This window comes from Oncorhynchus kisutch, linkage group LG20 (assembly GCF_002021735.2).
Source record: "Oncorhynchus kisutch isolate 150728-3 linkage group LG20, Okis_V2, whole genome shotgun sequence".
Taxonomy (NCBI): Eukaryota; Metazoa; Chordata; class Actinopteri; order Salmoniformes; family Salmonidae; genus Oncorhynchus; species Oncorhynchus kisutch.
This window is the reverse complement of record NC_034193.2, coordinates 32,773,090-32,778,511: the sequence shown is the minus strand read 5'-3', so window position 1 is coordinate 32,778,511 and position 5,422 is coordinate 32,773,090. Positions and strand designations below refer to the sequence as shown.

Here is a 5,422-nt window from a genome sequence, read left to right as displayed (position 1 = left end):
GCTAAGCAATAAGTGGTAAATGCAATTTTCGTATATACGGGCTCTCTGTCCCACCTCGCAGGGCAAACAGAGAACTGACTTGTTCTTGACAAAGATATTATAAATATACTCTGACAGAAAAAGTTCCTGCTTCCGAGCCGGCCTGTCAGAGTAGAGACTGGGTGTGGTTTAGACTCACCCAGCCTATCGTTGATTGTTGTCGTACGAGCTGGTACCAGCCCCCGGGCGCTCCAGTTGATAGATGTAAATGTTGCTGTGTGGAGTATCTATGCGCTCATTCCCTAGATACCGTTATCACATATGTGGTTTCTGTTATTGTTAAGTTTGAGTTCTAACAAAAACAGTCTGTGGTTTGCTACACTACGTTCTGTATGTGTCCGTTTTTATGTTATTCTGTATTTTTCCATCATGAGAAAGGCCCATGGCCCTAAAACTGTTAACAATGTTTCAAGTCAGCGATGTTGCATTACACCTACATACATTCACACAAGCCAACAGCAGATAATATTCAATCACATATATGGTAACGGACTATACTGCATAACACAGAAACCTCGTAGTCGGCTGGCCCTCGCTACATATTCGTCGCCAGAACCACTGGCTCCAGGTCATCTGTAAGTCTATGCTAGGTAAAGCTCCGCCTTATCTCAGCTCACTGGTCACGATAACAACACCTACCCGTAGCACGCGCTTCAGCAGGTATATCTCACTGGTCATTGCAAAAATTGCTGAAGCTGGAGACTTATATTTCCTTCACTAACTTTCAGTGTTGCCAACTTAGTGACTTAGTCGATGTATTTAGCAAGTATTCAGACCCCTCTAGCGACACAATTTCAAAAAAGTGACTAGCGACAAATCTAGCGACTTTTTCTGGTGTTATTGGAGACTTTGTCGACTCTGAAGTGAAAGCACGTATCGTTCTTACTCATCTCAACGAGCAGCGGGTGCTGGCGTGGGCCCCATCCCCGTGCCAAAGCACTCACAGGCGGCCTAGTCCTCGCACAGCAGTCCCTTCCAGCTGCAGTCAGAGCAGGATATGTTCACCCCTCCGCGCCCAGATTGCAAATGAATCGCGCATGTTAGAAGCCCTCCCTGGCCTACTTAATTAACCTGAATTAGGGCCAGACTAGTTCCCATCATTTTCTCACATTGCCATTGAAAGTTTTTTTATTGTCTATTTTTGGTCCATTTAGATTGTTAATGTAGATGGTATAGAATTTTTAATTTTTTATGTTATGGTTAAAAATGTTAATGTTTTACTGTGACTTGTTGTAGGCTCCTAAGTGGACCATAAGGTTAAAAAGCAAACCAAATTAAGAAAACGAAACAAAAAAATACAATTAAAAACTAAGTTGTTCCGCCAGAGTGTCTCTTTTGGGTCACTTTTGCTGGTCCCAAGCCCGGATAAAGGAGGAGGGTTGGAATTGTGACGTTAAAAAAAGCAAGAATCGACAGAAGAAAGTTCATTTGACATTCTAAACATATTTAGGGTGTTCTTTACTCACTTCTTGTCTCTCCCACGGCATTATTCCTCTCTCCTACAGCATCCATCACAATTACACGATCATGGCCAATTATGCGAATTAGGAGATGACGTCATTTCGTGACTTCTAGCGACTTTTAGGACAGCCAATATCTACTTTCCTTACTGAGGAGTTGGCAACACTGCTAACTTTAAAAATCAGCTATCTGAGCAGCTAACCGATCGCTGCAGCTGTAAATTGCCCATCTGTAAATAGCCCACCCAATCTACCTACCTCATAGCCATGTGGTTTTAATTTACTTTCTGCACTTTTGCCCACCAGTATTTCTACTTGCACATCATCTTCTGCTCATCTATCAGTGTTCATTTGCTAAATTGTGATTACTTCGCTACTATGGCCTATTTATTGCCTTTAAAAAAAAATCCCTTCTATTTTGTTATTGACTGTGCGCTTGTTTGTTGTTTGTGTTGCACTGCTTTGCTTTATCTTGGCCAGGTCGCAGTTGTGCATGTGAACTTGTTCTTAACTGGCTTACCTGGTTAAAGAAAGGAGAAATTTAAAAAAACAAGAAACATTTTTTTCTTTCCCAGAAAGGGGGTGTAGCTCAGTGGTAGAGAGCATGTTTTGCATGTATGAGGTCCTGGGTTCAATCCCCAGCTTCTCTGTTTTTTTGCAAAGACTCAACTTCTACTTTCCAGAATGTTGAAATTCTAAGCAGGAAACAGAGATGTGCTAAATCATTTGGTCTTGTAATCTGAAGAACATGCGTTCAATCCCTGTTAGTACATTTATAGAACAGAAGTGGCATGGTTGCCAACTTTTATGGCATCATTTTCAAAAACTGAAGTTCATGTTTTCGATCCCTGTCCGTACCTGTTTTAAGAATTGCTGCTATCATTTCATTGTAGTTTCAATGGAGTGGTGTATATAAAATGTACATTGTATTAATATTGCGTTTTATCTGCAAATTAAATGGGATGGAAGCTCAGAGGGGGAGTGCATGCTATATTTGTATGAGGTCTTTTCTCCACTGAGTTTGTGTGCCAAATTCACATTTGCACAACTACTACTTTCAGAATGTTGATAAATATATATACATTTTACAATATAGAGTGGCATGGTGGCCAAGTGGTAAGGCGTCGGTCTCGTAAACCGAAGATCATGGGTTCAAATCCCATCCGTGCCTTTATAGAAAAGACTTCTGATTCCATGGAAATTTACATTAATTGGAGGACTTTGTAGAAAAATCATGTTGTATCAATATTTGAACACAAGGGGCAGTATCTCTACGATAGAGCCACTTTACATGTATGGTCCTACAGTATTCCCCAACTTCTCTTTTGAGATTATTCACTTGTTAAATTAGGTTTTGCACAACTCCCACTTTCCACAATGTTGACATTCTAAGAATTAAATAGATGTGCAAAGTCATCTGTTTTTGTTAACTGAAGCACATGGGTACAATCCTTGTTCGACGTTTATGATAGATAGCTGATATTATGGAAATATACTTGCATCACAACAGTGTAAAGAAAAGGTCAATTGTATTGATATGGTCACTGCGACCTGTATGCTCTAGTCGGCTGGCCCTCGCTACATATTCGTCGCCAGAACCACTGGCTCCAGGTCATCTGTATGTCTATGCTAGGTAAAAGCTCCACCTTATCAAAGCACTCACAGGCGGCCTAGTCCTCGCGCAGCAGTCCCTTCCAGCTGCAGACAGAGCAGGAGATGTTCACCCCACCGTGTCCGGACTGCAAATAAATCCCGCATGTGGGAAGCCACCGCTGGCTGATCCCGCCCTGGTCTACTTAAAAAAAAAACACAATTAACCTGAATTAGGGGCAGACTAGTTCACATCATTTTCTCACATTGCCATTGAAAGTTTTTTCTATTGTCTCTTTTTGGTCCATTTAGATTGTTAATATAGATTGTATAGAATTTTTTACATTTGAAATGTTATGGTTAAAAATGTTAATGTTTTACTGTGACTTGTTGTAGGCTCCTAAGTGGACCATAAGGTTAAAAACCAAACCAACACAAAAACATCCTATGGCGTTCTGCATTAGCATCGAACAGCCCCCGTGATATGCAGCTGTTCAGGGAAGCTAGAAACCATTGTACGCAGGCTGTTAGAAAAGCCAAGGCTAGCTTTTTCAAGCAGAAATTTGCTTCCTGCAACACAAACTCAAAAAAGTTCTGGGACACTGTAAAGTCCATGGAGAAAAAGAACACCTGCTCCCAGCTGCCCACTGCACTGAAGATAGGAAACACTGTCACCACTGATAAATCCACCATAATTGAGAATTTCAATGAGCATTTTTCTACGGCTGGCCATGCTTTCCACCTGGCTACTCCTACCCCGGTCAACAGCACTGCACCCCCCACAGCAACTCGCCCAAGCCTTCCCCATTTCTCCTTCTCCCAAATCCGTTCAGCTGATGTTCTGAAAGAGCTGCAAAATCTGGACACCTACAAATCATGATGTGAGGTTGGAGGGTAAATTGTCCTTACAACAGACTTCCATCTCTTAATATTCAATCACCAATTGTTTACTGTAGCTCTTCTCAAAGGCCTGTATAGCAACGGCAACATACAGTATGTCATTGACTGTATTGTCTTTTTAGACCAAGAGGAGGACCAGTGACAACAGGTCCACAGTTGAACAGAGCGGACCAGTGTTCCAACAATGTCTTTGTGAGAGTAGGTGTACAGATGATCTCCGCATGTGTGGTTCCCACCATGAAGCATGGAGGAGGTGTGATAATGTGGGGGTGCTTTGTTGGTGACACTGTCTGTGATTTATTTAGAATTCAAGGCACACTTAACCAGCATGGCTACCATAGTATTCTGCAGTGATACGCCATCCCATCTGGTTTGCGTCTCCAGGCTGTGTAAGGGCTATTTGACCAAGAAGGAGAGTGATGGAGGGCTGCATCAGATGACCTGACATCCACAATCACCCAATTGAGATGTTTTGGGATGAATTGGACCACAGAGTGAAGGAAAAGCAGCCAATAAGTTCTCAGCATATGTGGGAGCTCCTTCAAGACTGTTGGAAAAGCATTCCAGGTGAAGCTGGTTGAGAGAATGCCAAGAGTGTGCAAAGCTGCCATCAAGGCAAAGGATGGCTACTTTGAAGAATCTCAAATATAAAATATATTTTGATTTGTTTAACACTTTTTGGTACCTCCATGATTCCATGTGTGTTATTTCATAGTTTTGATGTCTTCACTACTATTCTACAATGTAGAAAATAGTACAAATAAAGAAAAGCCTTGAATGAGTAGGTGTGTCCAAACTTTTGACTGGTACTGTATACATATATACAGGAGTAAGACAGATATAGCTTCTGTTGCCTGTTTGAATATTTGTTTAATAGCCTACTGATTCTGTGAGAACCAAGCCTCATACTTTTACTTTTAAGATATTTTTTTTAATGTAAGAAGTGTGCACTTCTAGGTAAAGTTAAAGTCTGATGTTTACATACACCTTAGCCAAATACATTTAAACTCAGTTTTTCATCATTCCTGACATTTAATCCTAGTAAAAATCCCTGTCTTAGGTCAGTTAGGATCACCACTTTATTTAAAAAATGTGAAATGTCAGAATAATAGTAGAGATAATGATTTATTTCAGCTTTTATTTCTTTCATCACTTTCCCAGTGGGTCAGAAGTTTACATATACTAATTGAGTGTATGGTAGCATTGCCTTTAAATTGTTTAACTTGGGTCAAACGTTTCTGTTGGTCTTCCACAAGCTTCTCACAATTATTTGACTGAATTTTGGCCCATTCCTCCTGACAGAGTTGGTGCAACTGAGTCAGGTTTGTAAGCATCCTTGCTCGCACACGCTTTTTCAGTTCTATAGGATTGAGGTCAGGGCTTTGTGATGGCCACTCCAATACCTTGACTTTGTTGTCCTTAAGTCATTTTTG

At 40.9% G+C, this 5,422-nt stretch overlaps 2 non-coding genes across 2 annotated transcripts; both read left to right on the top strand.

Annotated features, from left to right (window-relative positions):
- The first annotated feature begins 2,077 nt into the window (after positions 1-2,077).
- trnaa-ugc (transfer RNA alanine (anticodon UGC)) lies at positions 2,078-2,149 on the top strand. Its single transcript has one exon. It is a non-coding gene; the product is annotated as a tRNA-Ala (tRNA).
- A 449-nt stretch (positions 2,150-2,598) lies between these two features.
- On the top strand, positions 2,599-2,670 carry trnat-cgu (transfer RNA threonine (anticodon CGU)). Its single transcript has one exon. It is a non-coding gene; the product is annotated as a tRNA-Thr (tRNA).
- Positions 2,671-5,422: the final 2,752 nt, after the last annotated feature.